Raw genomic sequence first — 25,368 nt, 5'->3', positions numbered from 1 at the left:
AATAACTAACTTCACTTAGCCCATCCCATTCTTTTCATAACTACATTTGTATAGAAAATCACATGCCACAGAGAGGGCGTAACCCTCTGAGAGGCAGGAGAAGTCTATAATTTTTCCAGTAACATATTGCATTGATAAAAGTCAATATTCCTATTCTCCTTTCCAAAAAAAAAAAAAAAAAAAAAAAACGGTAGGGTTGTAAGAATACTATTTCACGCCATTATAGGTTTCTTTTTTGAGAAGCAAATTGTGGGTAATTTACGCCCTTGCTTCATAGTTCGAAATTCGAAATAAACTTTTTTTTAATAGTTATTATGTTAGCCGTAGTCGAAAAAGTTATCGAATAGTAGAGGGATGGAACTCCCTTACAAATTAGTGATGGGAATCCTGATTCCTTTCTGGTATTCGATTCCTTTGGATTCGTTGAGTTCAAGGAATCATAAAAAGTAACGACTACTTTCGTTACTTTGATTACAAGGACTCATATGTCCCTCTGAATCCCTGTACTCAGTTGCCTTTTGGGTTTCTTTCCCTCAGTTCTGATTACCCGTACTCAAACACGTTTGCAAAGGCTTGATTCCTCGTTTTCGTCAATGTATTCAGTTTGGCTTCGTAGAGGTTCGTATATCTTCGGCAGCATACTTTCATAAAGCAATCAAGTAGAATTCTGCTTCGGGTGAGTGAAAGGGAGAAAAGGAAAGAATATTTCTAGGCAACTGACTAAAAGAAAATAGCACCTCCCGCTTTATCCTCTTTAGAGGGAGTGACACCAGCGAGCGGTGGAAAAGAGTTATTTTCATTCTTCCTTCCGTAATGAACACCCAACGTAGAACTGCCATATGTTTGCTATTGTGAATTATTGTGAATAACTGTGGGGCGGCTAAATAAGACAAAGAATGAAAGGCTGTGTTTCACTGTATTTTAAAATACTTTTTTTTAAATAGTGTTGGTTATTTACATGAATTTGAAGTGAATTAACATAATATCCTTCGAAAGTAAGAAAATATCGGGAAAATAGAATGAAATTTGAGATTTAAAAAATATAGAACGCAAAACTTTCTGGCCTCCATTACAAATCAAGCCTTTACAAACAACAGCTACAAGCAGTGTGCGGACTGCTTGAAGAATACCGGGCAATTCCTCCCCCGGAAAAATTGAAATCTTCCGTAACTAAATAAAACTTGGGTTCTGTCCTACGTAAATAAATTAATTAGCATAATGACTACAAGTGACAAATTCGACAAGGTTCAAAAATTTAAGGTACCGGTACTTTCTGCGCAAGAATTGTAAGAATGGCCTCGCATAGCGTAGCCGCTAACACTCTGTCGCCTTTGGTGCGAGCGGTCCCGGGTACACTCGGTCGGTACACTCGGTCGAAAAAATGTAAAATTATCTGAGGCCAGCCATCCTGATTGAATTTCCTGTTTTTCCTCATTCACAGCAGACAAATGCCGGGATGGTAGCTAATATATAGATCCTAGGCCACTTAATTCCTTCCCCTTCCCCCGGATAGCCGAGGACGTCATCCCTCATACGCGACGGGCTAACGTAGCCATCCCCCATGCTGAAAGCCCAGAAACCTAATTCCTATTCTTATAATCCTACGGATGAAATAGAATCTTTGAGAGCAGGTAATACGTCGACTCTGATGACATTTTAACGTTTTTTTTTCTTTTGTCTGTTAGTTTGTCAAGAATGAAAGCAAATACTGGAATGTAAATAACCATAATCATAGATAATGGTGTTATACACCAGAAAAGATACATAAAAGCAACCATTAGCGTTGATATCTGTAGACATTTGCAGTGTTACCACAAATTAAGGTTCAAAAAATCTATGTGAAGAAAGCGACTAGAAAAATGAATTTAACGACATTAAATGAGAAATTGTGTTATCTTTGCGGTATTTTTAAATATTACATCTACTTAATTCTAATAATTGTATTTCAAAACGATTTCGCTTATTACAAATGTAATAAAAGTACGAGACAATTAGAACACAGCCGTGTAAGGATTCAAATTGAATTGGAGCTGCTCAAAATGGCAACAGATGGAGACATTTTGTTTCTGCTGCTGTGAACTATCTGGTTCCTTAAGCCACAGTCGGAGAGGGGGCTAGCGTGTAGTTAGCCCCCTACTAAATATACTAAATATACTAAATTTATGTTACTAAAGCTGATCAAACGTTAAAAATTGTTGATCAAATTATTGACAAGAAAAAGTCGAATCGCGGTGTAGAAGGACTGGCCTCCTCATTTTCTAACCATTATTTCTATGTTAGTAAAGTTGATCAAACGTTGAAAATCGTTGATCAAACCTGATCAAACAATTGGCACAGGGGCGTCATATAGGGGGGCAGGGAGGGGCATTTGCCCCCCCTGAGTTTGAGATTTATTTAGATTTTACCAATAGAATAGTAGTAAGTCAGTGAAAAACGCGAAATTTTACATATATCAAGGGGTCTTGCCCCCCAAGCCAAATCTGAAATAACGCTACTGAATTGGCATCGAAAAATTCAGACTCAGATGTGAAGGGGGACTAGCATGTAGTTAGTCCCCCCTACTAAATTTAGCTTATATTTATGTTCGTAAATCTGATCAAATCAAAAAAATTGTTGAGCATACCTGACCACACGATTGACATAAAAATAATTTTAATTTTTTTGTAAGGGGGGTGCAAACTGCACGCAGGTGGTTGCAATCTTCCAAAGTCTCCCAAATTCTGCTTTTATATGCAAATAGGCCTATATAAGGAAGACTGCCAGTCTAAATAGTTGTAAATACATTTAAAAATAATTTCTATATAGCCAGAGAATAGACTGCACCACACTTGTTTTTTTATTACTTTGTTGTTTGTTCGCTTGTATGGCTAAAGCCGTGGATTCTGACTGCTGGATGTTAAAAGTTGCCATGCTGTGAGAAAGCGGAGGGAAACAGTTTAGCGCGTCGTCCTGTTTACGAAGCGTGCATAAGGGCGAAGAGGAGAGAGCACTCAAAAGGCAGAAGAATCAAGCAATGAAAATGTTTTTTTTTTTTTCTTAACGCATGCGCACTATAATAGCCATATGCTTCCAACGTGTCTTTTTGTCTGTTTCGTGTGAGTATTCGTTACTAAATCTTGTCAATCTCTCCAATGCAGACGCGAATTGATTCCAGGAAACAGAAAACAGAAAAGTTAAAAATAAGGACGCCCCTCGGGAAAGCCCGCGCCCTGGATAGTGGGTAAGGCATCAACCAACATTGTACATGCCTCTCCCCCATGCAGTTAGTAAACTAAAGCTGCTGTCGGTGGGTGTGTCTCGCGGTTTCTATCTTTTTCGATAGACACTTACTCGCGTATCTGTAGATAAAGAAATATCTGTAGATCTGTAAATAGAAAGAAAAAAGGGTAAAATAGAAGATAGGAAAGCGCGAAAGAAGATTTTATTGTCTTGATAGAGGGATAAAAAACCTGGAAACCATGAAAAAAAAACGGTATCGGTCATATTGCATGCAATAGAATTTACATGGCAAAACCACAGCAGAAGGGTGGCAAAAATCCATGTAAACAAGTCTGTAGTAATAAATTAAGTTAAATTACTTATCTGTAGTAGTGTTTTTTAATATGTGTAGTCTGTAGTTGGGAGGTGTTTTGTTAGTGGGGCTTGTTATTTTTTGAGCATGCAATTTGGCCCTTTGCGTGGTCCGTCATCTGTGCTTTTGGTCATCATCGGTCTGCAGGCTGCAGCTACTTCTTCAACATGTATTCTCCTCCGCTGCTACTACTGCATGTGATTTGAAGCCTGACTTCCGTTCTTCTCTGGTTGTTTCCGTCAGTGGTTGTGGCTGGTTTTGAGTTTGCTGGTTGCTTTATTTTCTGGGCATATGTTGGCCTTGTGTGAAGTTTCCCGCTTGTGTGAAGTATCCCGCTTGTTGTTGTGAGAGCGTTCCAAAGATCTTCTTGGTGGTTGCTTGTATGGTGTCCATTATCTTCTGATGATTGTGTATAGGTGCTGAGATGGTTAGAACTGAAGTAATCCATATTATAAACTTGTTTCTTGCTATTTCTATTGATTCTTGGATGTGGTCCTGCGCTGGCTTGGAGAACTCTGCTGCTGCGTATCTGATAGTGCTGGTTCGTGCTGTATGGTGTTGTGGCTCTGGACAGGGCCGCTGGATTGGTTTTCCTCTTCGTATGTGAAGGCTGTGAAATTTTGTTGTTTGGGAGCCATTGGTCTGCATGGACAACTGCTGCTTCCTGTTCTGTAGGTCTTTGACTAACAAGTTGCGCAGAAGCTCTTATTTATTGGGTTTTTACATTCTTCTTTATGTGAGTCTTTGATTTCAGGAATCATATGTCTAACTTTAAATCCGAATCCAAATGAATACTTTGAGTCCATGGATTCAAAAGATTCCGAAGTGAATCCGAGTCCTTTGAGTTGTTTTCAGTATTCATTCCTTTGAGTACTCAAGAAGAGTCGTTACTTTGTGACGACTCCGCAAGTAACGACCCATCACTACATGTGATGCGTTTTTTTAATATAATATTCGAAAGTGTATACGAAGCTTGAAGTATAGTGTATTTTATTTTAACCTGTTAGTTTTCTTCATGAAAGAAAAGTTGTATGTACTCTCCTGAATGTAGATTCAGTACTGAGCGTTGTTGTTTGTTGGTTCATACTAGTGGTGGCACCATGGTTCTATAAGAAGGAAGTTACATTGAATTTATTTTATTTTGAGTTTAACATCCATTTCAACAGCGAGGATAGGGAGGCATGGACCTATAACTTATCGTGGGATCCTAACCACATGAACTTCTGCCAAAGGCTCGTACCCTAACTGCATACCCAGGAGGATGCTCGGGAAATTATATTGAGAGTGGCGGCTTAACCGGCTTCTGTCTCAGTGCTTCAGTAATTATTGACTTTGAAGACATTCTTTACATTCTTACTTGCCATAAATATAGAAAAGTAAATTTCTCATTGCATAATTATATATACACTGTACATGTGATAGAATTAGGGGCCTTCTTAAATATTTTACTCATAGGGTTACCACCTTCCATCTGGAGAAATCCCGGACATACCGAGAATTGAAGTCAAGTTAAAAGTTCCACATGCAAAACTCCTTCTAAAGCATCCTTTTTACGCAGCGGTAGACTCTCAATATTAGAAACATGTTTCTATTTGTTATTAGCGTAACAAGAAAAAGAGAATGAGAGAGAAATTCCACTTTTAAAGAGAGCAGTACTGAACTTGCACTGCAAAACTCAAAAAGGCAAAAATGCTTTTTTTTTCTAGAGAACAAGTATTTCTTTCTTGAAAGAGAGTATTTTTAAAGAAGTTATTCCCTTTCAGCACGTAACCTCAGATTTGCTCTCTTTAACAGTATTAGTTTTTTTTACGTATTCTCTTTTACTTTGTAACTTCAGTTGATCGAAATTAAACATGTACACTCATGTTCTAAATGATTGTCGCATATCTATAACCGTCTTCTTGTAAGAATATAATTTGATAATGATTTTGCAGTGTACTTTTAATACTGATACTATGTGTATAATCGGGAAATTTATATTTGTGGTAAATTTCATAGGAAAATAATTATAAATACGAAAATTAGAATGAGTAAAAGAAAATGTTGCTAAATGGACGAAAATTTTATGTTCGTTTTAATGTTCTTATTTACCGCTCTTTTGACATGAAATTTGCTACATACGTTTCTTTGCCGATTATACACATACTAACATTATAAGAAATACCGGGCGGATTTGTTATCAAATTATATTCCTACAAAATATTTATAGACATGCGGCAATAATTTTGGACATGAGTGTACATACGATGAAATTCAGTTACATTAGACGTACACATTATATGAAATATCAGTAAAATGCATACCAAGTAACTTCAAAAATGATCTCAAAGCTCATTTTAGTGCTTGGCATTTGGCGTCCGGAGTAGATGTTGCTCCGGACTTCGGACGAATTGTTTAATTCCGGGAATGTCCGCATCAATCCCGGACACGTGGAAACCTTATTTTCTCACCATAAAAATCAAGAAGTGGGAAACTGTTTGTGTTGCCAACATTGCTCAACATTCTTCCAGTTCCAGTTTCTCAATTGTCTTCGGCGTGGGAGAATCTAGATAGAATTTTCAGTGAAAGCTCGTGTTGTTTGTAAACCATGTTAAGCTGTGGGTCCATGTCTCACTTAACCATGGTGCTGAAAGAAACGCTAGGCTCCAATTCAATGAATTCTTCAATCGCTTCTGCAAAATTCACTTAATAACATAAACAGACATACTTATTAACAGGGTAATTTGGACGGATCAAGAAAGAAAAACTAATAACAATGTTGCAGCAGTGTTCGTCCTTCACAGGTTTGGGCGCAATATCTCCAAATGAACCGTTCTCCGACCCAAGAAAGTAAAACAGAAGACGTCCTTTCCCAAAAATAGTAAATTGTTAAACTAAGCTGGTTAATTGCAGCCTGTTCTCCTTAATTTTTATATCAGTCCATAACCTCTTACGTCTTCTGCTAAAATTATGTCCTTTGAATCTAAAGGTAAATGATAAGAAATCTTTCAATTTTAGTTCCCACGTATATACCGTGTAGGATATGCGGGATGGCGATTGTGAAAATGAATGAAATCGTGGAATGAAGAAAGTAGGTCGAAACGGGAGAATCTCTAAGAAACTCACGCACATGCTGTTCATCTACCAGCGAGCCCAACTGGCGTTAACTGGGATCGAACCACGTAACCCATGCATTCAATCTAAAAGGAATAAATTCTTTACGATTGTAGTTATTATTTAAATGTGTTATTCGTATTAAGTTAACTCTCACAGTTAGCTTTCTAAAAATCATCAGTATGGTATAATTACATTTTGATTGAGCGTTTTCAATGGAAAATTATTGTCTTCCCAAACTCCACAAATAAAAATTAATTAATAATTCATAACAATGAGTACAACCTACTCTTTGAAAAATGCTTCTGAACACACCTAGGTATATGTAGAATACGCTAATGATTATAAGAATATCAGCCCTGGATGCTTAGATGTAAAACAGAAAACTGGAAAATTTCAAACAAGTTGGATTTGTGTGGAGATATTTTCAATATATACTGATAATTACCCTTGATTTGAGCCGTGGGTTTTGTATTTTAGGGGGTCAAACTACGCATAGAACCACTATAAAAGAAACATTACTTGCAATGCATCAAATGCCGAAGATTTGGGCATTCGCAAGCAACTTGTCAAGCTCTGCCTTGGTGCGTTAAGTGCGCAGCCTCTCATTGGATGCACTAATGCAAAAAGAAGACCAGAGACACACCCGCAAATTATGTAAACAGTAAAGTTGCTCATCCTATTAATTATTAAGGATGTCTGCGAATACAACAAATCCTAGAAGCAAAAAGAAAAAACAACAACCACAATCTCACGTTCAAGCGACTCTTCAAGATACCAATACTACACCCACTTCAAGACGTACGCACTATCGTAGGAGCTACAAAAGCGAACACGTCCCCAGATGGTAATGCATCCCCTGTAGTGATGGGCAGTGGGAATATTTCCGGTGGGAAGGAATTTAAAAATGGGAATATTCCCAGGTTTTTTCCCTGGCATATAAATTCCCGGGAAGGAATTTATTTCCATTTCTCTACTTTATGTTCCAAATTATAAGAACCATATGACTAATTACTTTATTTTAATGTATTATGATTTACTTCTAGGTTTTAAAGAATTTGGAGGTTAAAAAATTTAAAATTATTTGACGGTACTTTATATAACTAATAATATGAGTTTTTAAGTTCAATTTCCATTTGCACTAAAAAGTAAATTAATTTTTTAGTATTGGAGGGCCAAAACTAGCAAAGAGTAGTCAAGAAAGTATCGAACACATTTTTTTTTAGGGCAGTAGGGGATTTATACATAACGGAAAGGTAAGTGGAAGTGATTTTTGTGAGAAAAGAAAGTGAATTGTTGGTAACGAAGATAGAAAGCAACGTGCCCTGCGGGGCTCTAACCCGCCTTCATTCGCTAACGCTCGCTCTGCTGTCTGAATTTAATGTTGGTAACGTAATTTAACGTATGAAACCATATAACAACCGAATCGGAATAGAATATCGCAAAAAAATAGGCGCAAAAGCTGACCCCCAATGCTAAAGAACAGCCAAAATTAGCAAAGTACTAATTTACAAATGAGGAAAACGAACCATTTTGTAAAGTAATTTAGAATTATGTAGAAATATAAATGAAGTACTATTAATAAACCCTGAACCACCATTAGTAATAGACTTCGGTCTGTCTCCTCTCTCTGACTCGAATTTCTGAAGTATTCGGACATCTTTTACATGTGAATTAACGTATGGAATTTCGAGAAATAGGTAGAATGAAATGTAGTGTATGGCAATTATACGTGCTAAAATATAAAGATACCGGTAAGTAAGTATCTTGCAAATTTTGTGAACATAAATATGTATGCGGAAATGTTGATAAATTGTTGAGACATGTATCTTCTTGCATTTAACCAATCTAATTGGTTTATAACATTTATAAATTTAATGTGTTTATAATATCAGTAATAGAGCCAAGTTGAGCAAATCCCCTTACATATAAATTTAAACTGTTACTATATAATTTACTATATAATTTTTAACACATTTTTAATTGATAGAACATTTTGTAAATAAATATACATTTATGCGTGCTCTCTAAATATAATAAAGTGTTAATAAAGTAACATAGTACCGTTCAGAGTATACATTTTAAAGAATCCTCTGTGGACAACAGTAATAATATGCTCTGATATAAAAATTAATTCCACTTTGAAATCATAATATAGTAATAGAATGCAATTTTCTTTCTCATTGAACATAAATTCCCGGATAAATTCCCATTTTGGGGATCTTCCCGGGAATATTCCCAGGGAATATTCCCGAAAAATATCTTCCCGGGAATTTACCAATCACTAGGAGAGACGCCTCAAACATCATGGGGTTTGAACGAGAGGGTAGTAGTTTTTATACTATCTAAACCTGTAATGTTACACCTGATATAGCCTTGATGCTAAAGATGATATTAACCTACGAACAAATCGACCAGAAACTAACCCGGAATGGTTCAGCTGTAATATTTTATTTTACCTTCTGTCCTCTTAATCTAGAAATTAACATAGGGATGACTATGTCTACATGGGCTTGGACGCAACCTATTTTTCTCCTTCAAATTTACCATTCTGCCCCGAAATGTATTATTCTCCCTCCTTTTTTTTATGTAGTTAATAGAAGAGGAAAGAATCAAAGATAATAAGCACCTCTTTATATAGAGCGAAATTATTAAAATTAATGGTTTAATGTGCGTCAAGAGATGGCAGCACAAACTGCTAGTATTTGTTTCGGAGAAATCTGACAAAAAATACACAGACTTTGAATAGTACTTCTCCAAAAGATACTTCTTCTAAAGGGCGTAATAAAGCAGCCAACTTAAACTACACATGTTTTAAAACACTTATACTTGGTAAGCGTAAATTTAAATAACCATTTGTAACATAATACGTTTAGTGGATTGGGTCAGAGGTAGGTTGCAATGAAACACCACAACAAACAAGAGTATGATTATTTTTAGAGAAGCAAATGATGGGAATTTTGTGCCCTTGCTTCATCGTTCAATGTTTATTATAGTAGCTGCGAGGATGCGTGAATTTAACCTAGATTTATCAATTATACTACCCAGTAGAACGCTAGGGTGTGTACCAGTAATCAACCTCACCTCTGAAATTTTGTCATTGTCGTCTCTTGTGCTGTACGGAGAGCATCTTTTGAGGGTACAGTGTTGTTGGACTGCCGCTAAGTTTCGTTTTTTTGTTATTTTTGCTATTATTATTGTTATTGTCTAACAGTTAAGTACTCGCGCAGGGTGTTCACAGACCACCAAACATGTATATTTTGTGTTGCTAGCCAAAAGCCCTGATGAAAAAATGTAAAAAGTCTCAAAACGAGTACAAAAAATCTAATTGCAGCAAATACTTCTAAAAACACGTCTAGAGTTATGCTATATTGTCTTAATTACAAAAATATATATTTTTACTGTAAAAAAGCTAATAATATCAATTTGGGGGTCTATTGGACCCCAGTGCGAGTACTGGTGTCGCAAAAAGGGCGAGAGCACTTACGGGTTAATTCAAATAATTTTTAGCGTTCGTTTTATAGTTTTTTAAAGCGTTGTTTTTTTCGCTTGTTTGCCATGTCCTCTAAGTTTGGCAATGGTGTTGGTGCACTACTATGGCTTCACTTTTTCTCAAGCGTGCGTTCGGAAGGTAACTCCACGAATTACACCGAATTCTTCCGATTCCTGACACGTGAAAGAAAGTAATTCGATGATTCGTGTAGAGTCCAGGCTTCACGAATCGTCGCGGCCACTATAACTATATATGAAGTGTTAGAGTGTTCACACGTAAAATCAATCTAATTATGGAATTTTCCAATATGTCAAATAAAGTGTAAATAAAGCTTCAAGTATTAGATTTCTTCTTTTATTCTCTTAAGTTATGGACAAAATGATTCATTTCGGAGGATTGATTCATTTACTCTGACTCACTAAAATGATTCAGTCATATGAATTGGACGGTGTGCGTTGCGCAAGTGAATTTGGCTGGGAAATTCGCTCATTGAATCAGTTAGGTTTCCTTCCAAATAAGTTATTCGATCATATGAATTGGACGGTGGTGTACATCAATTGAACAAGCGCCAGAACTTTGTTCTGAAATATTGAAGGAAACACGAACATGTTACTATTACTATCCAGTTCTTGGCGCTTGGTTGAATAGATTTCCCTGAACGTTTAGCCTAAGCAATTAGTAGAGTTTCAAACTTTTCTTGTTTACATTATTTACATTGTCTCCTACATACTGATGTAAAAATATCGAAAATCGAAAAATGGCACTTGGTGAATTCACGCATAACGTGAAAGTGAAAATTGTTCGATCCCCTTAAATTGAATCCCTTGGACTACTGCAATTTTTTTTTTGCCAACTTAATAAATTCCTTGTGAAGAAATGAAATCTGGTGTATCATCTTTTCCACGAGACATGGCCAGCGTTGCATTGTTCTGGTTGAATAGCTCGAGAATTCATAAGCTTCAGCGCGATTATGATTTTAAATAATATCCTGTTGGTCTATTTTTATTGATGTTCTTTTTGTATTCTGTTTTCATATTAGGGCCTGAGGCAAAGACTAAAACTCAGGAGCGGATCCAGGACTGACTTCTGGCGGGGCGGTGGGTTGTAATATTGCCACTTACAGCTACTTTTAAGAGTTCCAAACTCTGGGATGCATTTTTTTAATATATGAAATAAGAAAAAGTTTCCTATTCTGGGGGGTGCGATCACCACGATCACCCCCCCATGGATCCTCCCCTGCTGAAACTGTTAGAATATCCTAGTTTTTTTCTTCCAAATTCTGTTTGGACAAAATAATTTTTTGAAATATACCCCATAAAGTTTTCACGGGATACGAGAAGTTATAATAATTCATTTTCAACTTATTATCGTACATAAAAATATGGAGAAAAATAAAGAACTCTAAGTGTGCTGTATAGACTATATTTATGGTCTTGGTTTTAAATACAGAAAGCACTGTACAATGAGTTTGTATTGGTATATTCATTTCTGGTGCGTATTATTTTTCCAGGTCATATAAACTTTGTAAGGTACACATTATATTAATGGATTTCCTTTATTGTTTTAAGTCTTACAGTTATGTCCTATAGGGTAAAGAAGCTACACCATGATGATTAATTAAAATAAATTGTTATCTTGCAAGCCATTCTATCCTGGAGGTTACCATGACTCACTGATAAAGCTCTTGCCTCCGATTCGTAAAGTCAGTGGTTTGATCCACTGCTAAGTAAGTTTGTAGTGTACATCATGATGGCCGTGGGTTTTGTCGGGGGTAGGCCTACTCCCGTTTCCTCCCACACTCTTATTTCACGTATGCAGAGAAAAGAATTACATCTAACATTTTATCTACTCACGTTTCACCCTATTTATGACATTTTACGATATTAATATCTTATCATAAGGTTTCCAGCAGCTCCCCCTCCCCTGTGGGTGGGGAGTGACCTCCCACATTATTGAAAGAACCACCAACTTTAATTTTCTTACAGTCAAAATTCGATAGAAATCGTGCAAATCACTTACTCCTGCCCCATTTTGACTTTGAAATCTCAAACTAAAATCCTGGTAGAATCTGCTTAATTGTCATATTACTACTCACTGTAAAACCACTAAAGTAACACAAGTATGACAAATAAGGAGAATGTAGGGAGAAAACAAGAAATATCATAAAAAGGGCTTATTGAGAAAATCTAGTTTTAATTCGTTAATAGGTTACTGTTTAAACGGAACGCCAAATATGTAGTATTACTTGGTGTGGTCGTTTATTATTTCTAATCCTTTGTTCTTTGACACTTTTATACTTCCTATCTTCTCCAATAGAATGAACTATAAAATGCCAGAATTCCTTCTCGTTGGAGAAGGAGACCGGGCGGCACCTATGTCCCACTTCCGCTCTTGTAGATAACACTATTGAAAAAAGAAAAAAATACAGGCAGAAGGAGTACCAGGAGCAGTGAAATTTTTGTCCATTGCCAAATTTTCATGAGATTCCTTTTTCTCTCCGAAATGTATTTATAAGGGAAAAAAGGAGGAGAGAAGTACTAGATTAGTTGGTGAACGTATTAGAACACTAATTTTCTTTTATAAAGGATACTATATCTAGTACGAAAGTACTAGCGGTGGTCACATTGGGTGAAGCAAGTATGTGGCAGCTGAAGCGAGCAAATTTCAAGAAAATTAATGTGTAATTATGGTATCTGTCTTGATTGGTTTTATTTATATATAAAATAAGAAAATTGCATCTTCTGGGGGGCATCGCTCCCCCTGAATCCGCCCCTGGCATTGACATATTTTTTAAAACGAATAAAAGAGGAATACTCTTTGACAATTATCTGTAAAGCACGGACTTTCACCACTACATATAATTTTCTCCTGGCATTTTTTCTTCATATTTAAGTAAGTACAAACACATTTCGGGCTCTTGAGAACACAAATAGACCCTATATGATTTATTTTTCTTTATTATTATTATTATTATTATTATTATTATTATTATTATTAAGTGTTTTGTCAGATCCTGGGACATTACTTTTCATTTTTAATTTTCAGTTAGGACCTGGCGATATATTTATCCGAGGAAAAAAATTGGTAATATAAATGCGTATTTAAAGCATATTTTAGTTTGTCATATTTGGCTTCGAAGTGTTATAAAATCTTATTTTTGTTCATATTTGAGGAAGATTTCACTCACTACTTAGCAATGAGTTATTTGGAGCCTTTGTTCTTAAAAATGCTCAGCCTTGTGTAACAGAATTTGAAGGAACCAATGTGAGGGATTTTCAAATTGATTTGTCCTGACGCACAATCTATCATTTTGAAAACGGAAGTCGCAATCTCAGTTTATGCCTGTGTCTATATCTTTCTCTTTCTACTTTCTTTCTTTCTGTGAACATACTTAGAATACAGTTTCTTTGTTACATATTGGTGGAAAAAATATCCATCTACTTCCACAAGAGACTTTAAATACACATGAAATAAAAGTATCACTGCGCAAATACTAGTAATACATATTGAGCACGATTGGAGATATTACCTCATGGTATTTCCCCCCAGGTTCCCCCTTAAGCGTCGTTGGTAATTATCATATGAATTGTATCTTTCCCGTTTTACATTGAAGGTAAGTATAAGTTTTGAATATAAGAGACATACGTCAAATATAAAAAAGATTTCAGTATAGACTCTGGTATCACTTGAGTTTCAAAATTCCTAAAGCTCTACTAGTTCTAATATTGTGCAGTTTGTTTGTTTGTTTGCTTTTAGCGGTAGAGTGATTTCAGTATTTCCCTGGGAGTGAAGAAGGGCGGTGGAAGAAAGTTCTTTGATATAAATAGAAGTTCACGTTTTTCATTAATATATTATTCTAGTATTAATTGAGAAAACAACGACACTTTTTTTAAACATTATATTCTTGGTCACATTTTGCCATTTCTTAATCTATATAAACAAATTGTCCCATGTTTTTAAAGCTTTTAGGTAATAGAAAACTGAGCCTTAGTTGTGGGTAAATAAAATACAACACAAAAGCTGTCAAAAGACGAAACATTATAATATGTTCCTAGTATACAAAATAAAAACAAAAATTGCTTAAGTTATTAATTACTATTTACTAACAAATACCGCATGGTACGCTTCGGAGACGACGATAAATTTATTTTCTTGGGTGCCAAGCACAGAGCCAGAAATAATCTTGGGGTAGCTTTCTTTTTGGTACATTTATGTTACTTCACTTAATTACATTAAAATACATCATATCGAAAGGGTTAGCGTCAAGTTGCGCAGCCGCCCATTTGGCCTCCTCTCTAGAGCAGTTACTGGTCAGTTTACACTTTCGTCTGCTGGGTTTGCTTACATTAAACTTCGAGGTGAGATGTACAGAATCCAATGTACGAATTACGCTGTAGACAGTAACCAATAAATTGCATCAGGTCTAGCTTGCATAAAACTCGACAAGGATGTGGTGTCTAGGATTGTATTAACCATTAAGCAAAATAATTATGTGCTTAGGGCAATCAAGGGAAAGGGCACCATAGAAATTTTCCATAGTCGAGTTTAGTAAGGCTTATGAGCCATTTGTTACTCTATCAGAAATGATTTAGCTGAAACAGAGTTCGCTAAAGGAGCTCCCACATTAAATGAAAAAAAAACGTACAAATATGTATCATAATAACAAAAGCATTCAGAATATGCAGATATCAGCGAAAAGTTATGAAATCGGAGGAAAACGTTCTCACACATAATTTAAAGCAGAGGAAACTTTGTATGCTGTCTCTGAACTTTGTATTCTTTCTGTACAACGTCAATGGGAAGAAGATATACACACATAGGCAGATACATATATTCAGCCAAAATTTAATTTCCTTGGCGGAAGTAAAAACTATAATAGTAGTAATTATAAAAGTAAAAATAAAAAAAAACTTTCAAATATAAAGAAGTATACAAAAATAAACATTATTTTCCACTACTATATACTTTCTTTCAGTGGCGTATTTACGATTTTATTTCGGGAAGGTCTTTGCTAACTTTATTTTTGGAAATATGAAAATTCTGCAAGATAATTAATTTACTTTAAAATAGTAAAAAAAATTCGAGAGGGGTTAAGACCGAAAGTCCCCCTTAAATACGCCATTCCTTTCTGTAAAAAAATTTCGATTAATAACATTTTGATTTTATACTCATAACATGATCCCCTCTTTTATAAATTGTTATCTCTCAGGTAGAGAACAGCGCGTTACTCTTCCTGGATCCCTGTCTCCTTATAGTCCTGTCTTATGCGGAGTGCCTTAGGGGAGTGTGTTGAGTCCAGTCTTGGTTTTAGTGTACATGGATGACTTACCTAACATCTTTTCATCTTCTTCAACAATTATTTTTAATTTCGCTGATCACTGTAAACTCTTTAGAATCATCAATTCTGTAGGGGATGCATCTTCACTGCAAGCTGACATAGATTAGTGGGTTTCGAAAACACACTTTTTTCGATATTGGCTTACGGTTAGTGCTAAATATTGGCGAAATTGACTTAATAAGAAGTGTGTAAAATTTGAACTCGATCGGTGGAAGTCTTAAGGTGCCGCATCAGACCTACAATTTGAGAAAAATTGAAAAAATAATACTTTTGGTGAAAATTTTCAAAAATAGAATTTGTCTCTGATGATGGCATTTTGCGTGTAGGTCGTATCTAAATTATGTAAGCAATGCTACAAATAATATTAATGAGCATTGTAGGATCTCTATATGAATACCTGAGCTCGGGGGTTTTGCCGAAATTTGCTTAAGATGAACAAAATGATTATATATTTCTTTATTACGGTTTATTGTTCCAATGAAAATAAAGCGCATTCATTTTGACAACTCGTACGGTTTATAATGAATCGTCTGCAGCTCTCCTCTTATAAAAAAAGAAATGACGTTTTTCCGAGAGTTGCCCAGAACTCACCATGAGGAGGTGGCTGCAGGTTGCGTTTCAGCCTCCCATCTACCTTTGCATAATTACATAGATTGGTTTACTATGCAATGTTCAACCATTTGCTATGTTTCTATGTAGCAGTTTTGTACTGGGAAATTGGGAATGTGGTCACAAGGTTTAAGTGTTGCCGAAACAAATCTACGGCACTCTTTTTTGTCACACACTGACGCTGACGCTTTCGTCACAACTATCACACTTCTCTCGACTGCTTGCGTATGAACAAGGAAACAAGTGATATCGTCTCCCGGATAAGAACTGAGTTAATGTCATATTGTACTTTTTTCACACTTAAATGTCGTATCAATAGTGGTTCAGACAATTGGCACTTAGATCAATCAATCATATCGACATAGTTGCCTGTGTCGACCACAATTTCCGGAACTATGAACTCTCGAGTAACATTAGGAGATAAAAAACTTAAAGACAATGCTTTTAGAATTCTCCTCCAACCAAGTATCCTCACGCTTGGGTCGTTATCAGAAATTGTGAGAAGAAGCTTTTCCGGGTGGGCAAGCTAGACGTTTCTCTTACACAGGATCGATTATTTTTCTGTATTTGTCGTCCATGCAGCGGAAAGCAGAGAAAAGAAACCACACAGGTCGGCCACCTTCAAATCAATGATGTTTCTTTTTCTTGATGCAAACCCAAAGAGGAGCAATCACGTTCATAATGTACTGGAACAATGCCTGCAACGTTTCAGAAGGATACTTCGTTACAATGTACATACGTGATATTCTATTAGCAGTTATCAGCTACCTAGCATGATGTAACTTCTCAGGATGCCTCTCAGCTAGACCAGTGTTGCAATTGCCAGTTGAAATAGCTTTACAGATGCAGAGAAGATACTTTTGTTCGAAGGTTAGGTTCTCTTCTGTTAAGTCAGCAGTCCAAGACACTCGCGCAGGCTGAAAACCTTGCACCGGGATGTTATTGCACTTTTGTATCGTCATTCCAATTTGTCCTGCAAACGTAGAAGATCCAACACCTTTTCCATCAATTTCTCCAATAATTTGCCGCAAGGAATGTTCATTTGTGCGCAAAAGACAAACATATCTTGAAAGAGGCCTTTTGAGATACTATTCCATTTGGGCTATAACACCGTTCTTCCTTCCTCTATTAATGAACGTTCCATCACAATCTACTTCGACGATATAATTTTCTAAATCGATATAATTTTCTAAAAGAAAATTTCGGATGTCTTCAGCAATGCCGCTTACTTTTCCGGATGTAGGTGTTACATGACTGATGGACCCTGGCTTCTGTGTAAGAACAATGTGCTCCTGCCTCGCAAAATCCCGATAAGATTTATTATCCTTTTTCCGAATCACTATTATTTTATCAGTCAAAATCTTCAGCCAAAATATAACCTTTCACTTTACGTAAGGGATGATACATCTTTCTCTGCAAATATTTCTCCTAATTTCTTCCTCTCTCTAAGAACATTGTGTGAGTCAATCACTGTTTCCGTACAATCAGCTGAAACGAGGCCTATCTCTTTCAAAAGAGACTGAGCTAGAAGAGTTGTTTTTTGTTTAGAAATTTGGGTCCTGTAAGCCGCACTAGCGAAGTTAGGAAGTTTCAGTCTCATTTGCTGGAAAGGTTCTGTGGACATTTTTTGTCTTTTAGAAGAGTGGCACTCCCTTTCTGAATCCGATGTTTTCTTCGTCTTAGTTTCAGTTTCATTTGGGAATAAATCAGCAGTAAAACTTGAAGCACCACTAACTTCATGTTTCTCCTTTAATTTAGGCCTTTCTTCGTTACGACGAATCTGGTTTTGTAGATGTTTAGTTTCTGTTATATCTGAACTTCCAATAAATATGTTTTTTCGAGCGCGCTGGGCATTCAAGAAGGTTATTTTCAATGAAGAAACAGAATTCTTTTTTACACAATTGCAATGAACAACTAGATTGATACACTTGCACTTTGCAATATAAGCAAGGTAGTATTATCTATCTTCTGACATTCAGCCAGGTTAGAAGCACTCTATGTCCTCTTCAACGATTTTGAAGCTGACGAATTTTTGATAATAATCTAATATTCGACCTGTGATTCTTCGTTCACTCTTTGCTCAAAAACTGATAGCATCTTTGCTAACCAAAACTTTATTCCAAATCTGGATTACTTTCCTGGCAAATGATCTAGCTACTTCTTTGGCAGGATCCTTCTGAGCAGTGAGCTCTCTTCTAATCTCTTTCTCCCACAAAAAATGTTTTAAGATAGATGAAATTGTAGGAAATTGGACTTCACTAAGTTTCTGGTTTATTCCAGAGCCGCAGCAAATTAGATTCGTCCTTTATGTTTTTCTTCATATAACATTTTCTTTAAAATAACATAGTGACGTAATTGTTAAAAAACATTGTCTTAGAAGTGAAAAGTTGTTCAGATAAGTTATTATTTGCGATTTGAAAGCTAAGCGCTCTGGCCTGAGTAATGTAACAAAATCTTTGAATGTTGATACGCTCACTACCAAAACAAATTATATTTTTAACGTACTTCAGAGCTCATTATTTCAATTCAAAATTCATGTTGAATATATACAATTTAGCCTAGTTTTCGCATATTTTGACTTATGCTTATATATTAGATCGGGCCAAAGAGGTTTGGCAACGACCATTATTATTATGTATAGCATTGTTTATATTATTTAGATATGATCTACATGCGAAAGACCATCAAATAGGTAAAAAATACTATTTTTCAAAATTTTCACCAAAAGTATTTTTTTAAAAAGTTTTTCAAATTTTAGGTCCAATGCGGCACCTAAAGACCTTCATCTATCGAATTCATATTTTGCACACTTCTTATTAAGCTAATTTGGTAAAAATTAGCACTAATCGTAAGTTATTTTCGATTAAAGGGTTTTGTCCAATCACCCTAATATAGATGTGTTAAGTAACTGGTGCTCTAACTGGAATCTGTCTTTAAACCCCAACGAATGTTCTACACTTTCTTTCTCTTTAAAACAGAATGTACTTCGCCAGATATATATAATGTCAACAATGTACCCATCCAACGTGTTTCGCCTCAGAGAGATCTAGGTGTTGTCTTTGATGAAAAAAAAAGAAAACTCTCTTTGCAAATTCCATCAGATAGACTTCGTCCAGAGCTATTAAACTACCTGGTCTATTTTTAGATTTCCTGAAATTGAAAGTCTCCCTGCGCTCACTATGTTTTATAATGCTTTCATCTTCCCGATTATTGAATATTGTTCATCTGTATGGAATATGACAGTACCTACTAATCTAGATTGCATTGATTCGGTCCCAAACTAATTTCTTGTAGTTTGATTTAGAATTTCCGAGTTACGTGATCACTCGAGGAAAGAATTATTGTCGTTAATAAAACTATGTACTCCTGACAAACGACTCTACGCTGCTGATATACTTCATCTATATAAGGTTATCAATAGTAAAATTGATTCTGAGTTCTTCCTAAAACATATTAACTTTCGGATTCCTCCGCGGCTAACTTAGGGGAAAGTCGGATAAAACCGAATAAGTGGATAAAACCGGAACCTGGGTTTTCTGGCTATATTAGTGCCACTATCTGTCGGCTAACGCATGGAACTAGTTGCAAACATCCGCCATGTCATTCTTAGTTTAAGAGAAAGCTGAGTAAGTGGCTCCTTTGTGGTTGGCGATGTGTTGAAGAATTTGTGTAGAGAAGTTTTGATTTGCCTCCCATCGATAATATACTGCGGTTCCTAACCACTGGAAGATTGACTTATGTAAGTATACAACATATAATAATAACTCTTCCTGCTGTTATTTCATGTCTTGAATCAGGATTTTTGTACTCTCTGAGAGGTGCTAAGCTCTGAATAGTGGCGTAGTTGGATAAAACCGGGACATCAACAGTCGGAGAGAACCGGGTAGTACAGTGTAAATATGAGAAGGTGAGATACAGTGTCTTAACTCTAAAGGATGGCACACGAAGGTAGCAGCAATGTAGACGAATATGAAAATTTTTGTGATTTTTTTCTTAGATTTAACAAACTCGCGACCTAGAGTTATTTTTTCTGTTATTGGTCTAATATAGTCTAGCCCTCTATATTTTCCGTACTTTTTAAGCTTACATATTTTTTCAGCTGTATTGATCCTTACTGTACATGTTCTTGGAGCAATTACATATTTTTCTTGTAAAAATGTTTATTCATTTATTGTTTTACATGTACCAGGTGTCGGACAAATCCCGTGTTTTTGCATACCCTTTAAAAATGTTTTTTGCCTTGAAATTTACCAGCTTTTTCCACTTAAATAAACATGTTTGTGCAGTAACAAGTTTATTTAGCATTTGAGAACTAATTCAAGCTATACTATCCATATAGATGCTGAGGAACAAGCAAAAACATTTTGGGGCTCGGTTTTGTCCGACTTTCCCCTACTCTCTTAATTTGCTAGCTCTCGAGGCACCAAGGTTATCAATTGTTAAGCTCTGCTTGTTTTAGAGACTAGCACATGCACGATAACGATACTGTTTCATCAGGTCCTAATAATTTAACCTCTGAACGAAATTTAAAACTCAACCGAACAGAATATTATATATTAAGAGTTGACACTTATTTTATATTTGTTTTGTTTATTTTTTTCCTTTCCCTGATTTTAGCTTTTTTATGTTAATCATTTTCAGCCAATTGGCCTTGTGCTGTATGAAAGTTACTGAATAAATTATTTCCTTGTTGAATTGCAGATATGGAAAATAAGAAGAAATTTTAATGTCTCAAATCAAGTTAAAGTAGAACAACATAAAGGAAAAGAGTGTAAAATTTTCCATATAATTAAACTTACAGTACAAAGATTGTCTGTTTGTCTCGCGACTTGATGCCTTGATTGCCTTACGCTCTGAACGTTACATATAATAAACACAAGCTACAGCAATTATTATACTATAACAGAAAACAGTGGATATAAAATTCGAAGCCGTGTTTTTGTTTCTCAATTTGTATCTCAACTAACATCAATCGTGTTCGATTACTTTTACAAATTAACCCACTAACAATTTCTCAAAGTGCCCTTCCCCAAATGAAATGAATTCAAAAAAAGTGCTCAATACTTTCAAAACTGTCTAACCGTACTAGAAGTTAGTTACTATGTAAAGCGAGGATCGAGCGTAGCAGACGCACTCAGGAGAAATTGCATACTTACGCTACTTCACGGACAGACAAAAGATTTTCATCTTTTGGAGGATAGAGTTTGTTCTAGTGCTGTATTCTTAGCACTAACTTGCTCTATTACCGTGCTGGTTACCTGCACTATCTATCGATCTTCAGTGGATCATCATACCGAGGCCTCCTACCCCCACGGACAATACATCTGGGCGACATACTCTTCCAGCTACTGTTATGGGGCCACCTCAAGATCGTCGCAAACGGACAAGAGAACGTATATCATCTGGAGTTTCTTCTGCATCTAACACTTCTCCTGTTCGAGACAGAGATCGCTCTAGCTCTGCAACTACCATAAGCAAGCTAAAATACACTGACGCTCTTCTAAGCCCACCCAAATGTAGATTAGAACAACCTCCATTACCATCTGCCTCTACCTCATCAACTGAGGAGCATATAACCATAGACACATCATCTGATACTATCTTCACCATCCTATTCAGTCATTTAAAACCAGAATATTTTAACATCAAACAAATCTACGTAGAGCTAATGCGCTACTGTAATCGTCTTGATATACAGTAGCTTGGGAAAATCCAAAATGGCATTATTCTCAAAACAACTAATCCACAATTGTGTGAACATCTAATTTACAAAGTAGAGCCAGCTTTGTTCTGAACTAATGGAACATCCAACTTCTGAAAACGCCACCACGCCGAACCCCCTTATCATCAGTGGTAATTCGTGGTGTAGATCCAAACTTCTGAGAAAGATATCTTAGAAGAACTCAAAGAGGACTGATACCATCCAACCAGAGCACTTCGAATAAAAAACGCTACCGGTCCTACTTATATGGTTCACCTACTCACAGACGACCAAAACTTAATTGACGAACTCCTGCAGAATGTCGTCTACATCTACCGCTGCCACCATCAGGTGGAACCATCCCGCACCCCACCACCACTTTCTTTACGATGTGAAAATTATTTAGGAAATAATGCACATCCAACAAATAAATGCACGTTATCATCAGTGTGCCCACATTGTAAAGGTGTCCATAAGATAAAGAATTGTCCTAACCTTAAACAGCCTGCTAACTGCAACACCTGTGGTGGACAGCACCCCACTTAATACTATCAATGTCCACAGAAACCAAAGTCATTACCAGACAAACCAGAAACAGTTGTGTCTCTTCGTATTTATTCAGCAACACATATATCAACTGGTACCCAAACCTCACTTCTAGCACCACCCACAGTCTTTCTACATATTTCCACTTCCATTTCGATATTCCAGCATGAATACTCGCACTCAGGGGAAAAGGCCGATTAAATTTCTATTCTCGAATAACCGATCGTTACCGACAAATCAAATACTATTGGAAACCATGGCTGCTGCAAATAACGTCGATTGCACCCTGCTCAATAAGACCTTCCTGAAGTCCAGCGAGCGCTACTATTTTCCACACTACCATTTCACTCGAGCAGACCTATCTCAGCATCCAGCTTGCGGGAGAGCAGATATAATAGTTAAACACTCTATACCACAACGTCATATTATACTCCCTAACCCTCAACGCTACTCTGAGCATGTTATCGAAACCGTATACTTTCCGTCAATCACATTAACAGTTGCTACTATCTGCATACGTTCTACACAGCCATAACCTTACCACTTCCTCTCTTATCTCGATTTAAGCTTCCTTACATATACTGGCAGATATTAACTACCACCCTCGCACTGCAGCTCAGCAACAGTGCTTTAATGATTTTCTAGTAACTACCCATTGTTTTCCATTTGAAAAGAGAGAAGCGGGAAGTGGATGGATGTCGCTGTACTTTTGAGTTAACATTGAAATCTTTTGTAATTTTGATAATTTAAACAAATATAAATGAAATAAATGAATTTTAGAATTCTAACTTCAGATGATTGTCTTATGGTTAACTAATTCATATCGGACTTCTGAAGAAGCATTAAAACGATTTAATGACCTTGTCAATAGCGACAACTCCCAGTCAGTCTTTTCAGTTTTTTTAGTAGAAATAGGGAAAGAAAGAGTGAGAAAGAGAAAGAAGAAGGTAGGACAGAAGAAGGAAGGAAAAGGAGGAAAACAACAAGAATATAGGAAGTTTGAGGAGAAGGAATTACTGAATAAATATAGGAATATGGTGAAGAAACTTGAATAGTTATTAAAAGGTAATTTATATCCAAATGAGATTACTTGAGGATCGATGTTGAAGTGATCCAAAAGAGACACATGTTCACTCATACAACCCTGACCTGGATCCAGGCAACTGGGATGACGAGAAAGTTTAATTTAGTTGTTTGCCAGTTATTTCCAAACGTTACATAACCTTTGCGTAGTATCTGAATTCCTATATTGAAAATCCATCACAGATTTCAATCGGACAGAAAAAAACTTTGAAGTAAAAAATGAAATGAAATCTTTGAGTTTTACGTCCCACGGTTATGCCGGTTAGGCTAAAGGAGACGGTGATGATGAGTAATGAATGAAATGGTGGAATGAAGAAAGTGGGAGGAAACGGGAGAACCCCGAGAAAACCCACGCACGCGGTGTTTGTCCACCACAAAGTTCATTTGGCGGGGGCTGGGATCGAACCCGGGACCCCAAGCACCAGAGGTGAACGCTCTACCACTGAGCCACCGCGGCCCCAAAACTTTGAAGTAATGTATATATCTTCCACAAATAGAAATTGTAAAATCTCTGGAAAGACTGTCGTTATTCTGGCTTAATCTTTTTGTTTTTGCTTTTCTTAAAGAGCCGATTTTTCGTACCTTTGAATTAGCCATTCGTTCATGACCTCCGTCATGCATTAGTGTATTATTACATATATATTACAAATACTATCATCGTAAATCAATATTAATGCTACCACTTAAAAACTAAGTTAATCTTCACCCTTTTGTGGTGTCCAAATATTTCACTTTACTTATTTTTTCATACCTACACATGACATTAGGTTATTGATCGTAACCGACACATAATCCATTTGTAGATAAACTTATTAATATATTCCTCTCACTTTTGGATTACAAGAAAATATTTTGTCTGTACTCTGATGGCGACTATTTTCCGTCTTTGGTCATTTTACTTGATTTGTTAGTTTCTCGACCAGGGTTGATTCACTATCGCCCTATATCATGAACTAAGCACATATATTAGTAAATTCACACAACTTGAAAACAATTTAGTAAACGGGAATTTTTCAACTAAAGAAAGATCGTTGGTGAGAGCACGATTATAAAGGTGGAAACACTGGTTGAATTTTAGAATTTGCTCAGGAGGGATGGAATCAAATGTAATTCATACAGTAAGAATTCAGTACACTGGTCTGAGGATAGATTTGGTAATAAATTAGGGTTACGTTGACCTGCCCTAAAACCCATGCTACATGCGGTTAGTGTAGTATAAATAATGTTAGTTATTACATATGTTATTTAGAAATATTACTCAAATTTAAAAGAATATACAACATGCGACGGTATTTTCAACATTCACACTTCACATTTATCAGATATTCCACGACCGTGGAAACCAAGAACCTTCGGTGTAAGGTACCAAGTCCCTTTACTCTTATATTCATTTTGTCAATTCAATATTATCCATTTTACTTCAATAATATATTCACATTCAATATATATTCATATACAAATCTCGACGTATACATATATTCATTAATTATTCAATTCTTCAAATTATTAACCCCGACAACTCGAATTTTTATTGTCGCAACACTTACCACTTTAGATCCGATATATCGATATATAAATTCAATTTATTTCTCGCGCATAAAGATCCAGATTCATATTTCTGGATATTTGGTTTAAAACAGTGGACATTCAATGTGCGAGGAAGGCACGTAAGCAAAATGAGTACAGTCATAAACGTAACTAAAGATAATGACAACAGTTTTGGGCCCAGATAACTATAACATATACATTCAGAGTTACCAGTGGAAACAAATGTGGGAATAGCTAACAACTTGACGAAGATTCTAATTAGACAACGATAGAAGGAAACGCAAGTAAAAATTAATCATAGATCGGACCATCGCTCGCTCCTGCAATCCAATATGGTGGAAAACATTTACTTTATACTTCACACCAATGAATATCTCTATGAACCG

Source organism: Thermobia domestica, chromosome 14 (genome assembly GCF_964235325.1).
Source record: "Thermobia domestica chromosome 14, izTheDome1.hap1.1, whole genome shotgun sequence".
NCBI lineage: Eukaryota > Metazoa > Arthropoda > Insecta > Zygentoma > Lepismatidae > Thermobia > Thermobia domestica.
This window is presented reverse-complemented; position numbering follows the sequence as displayed.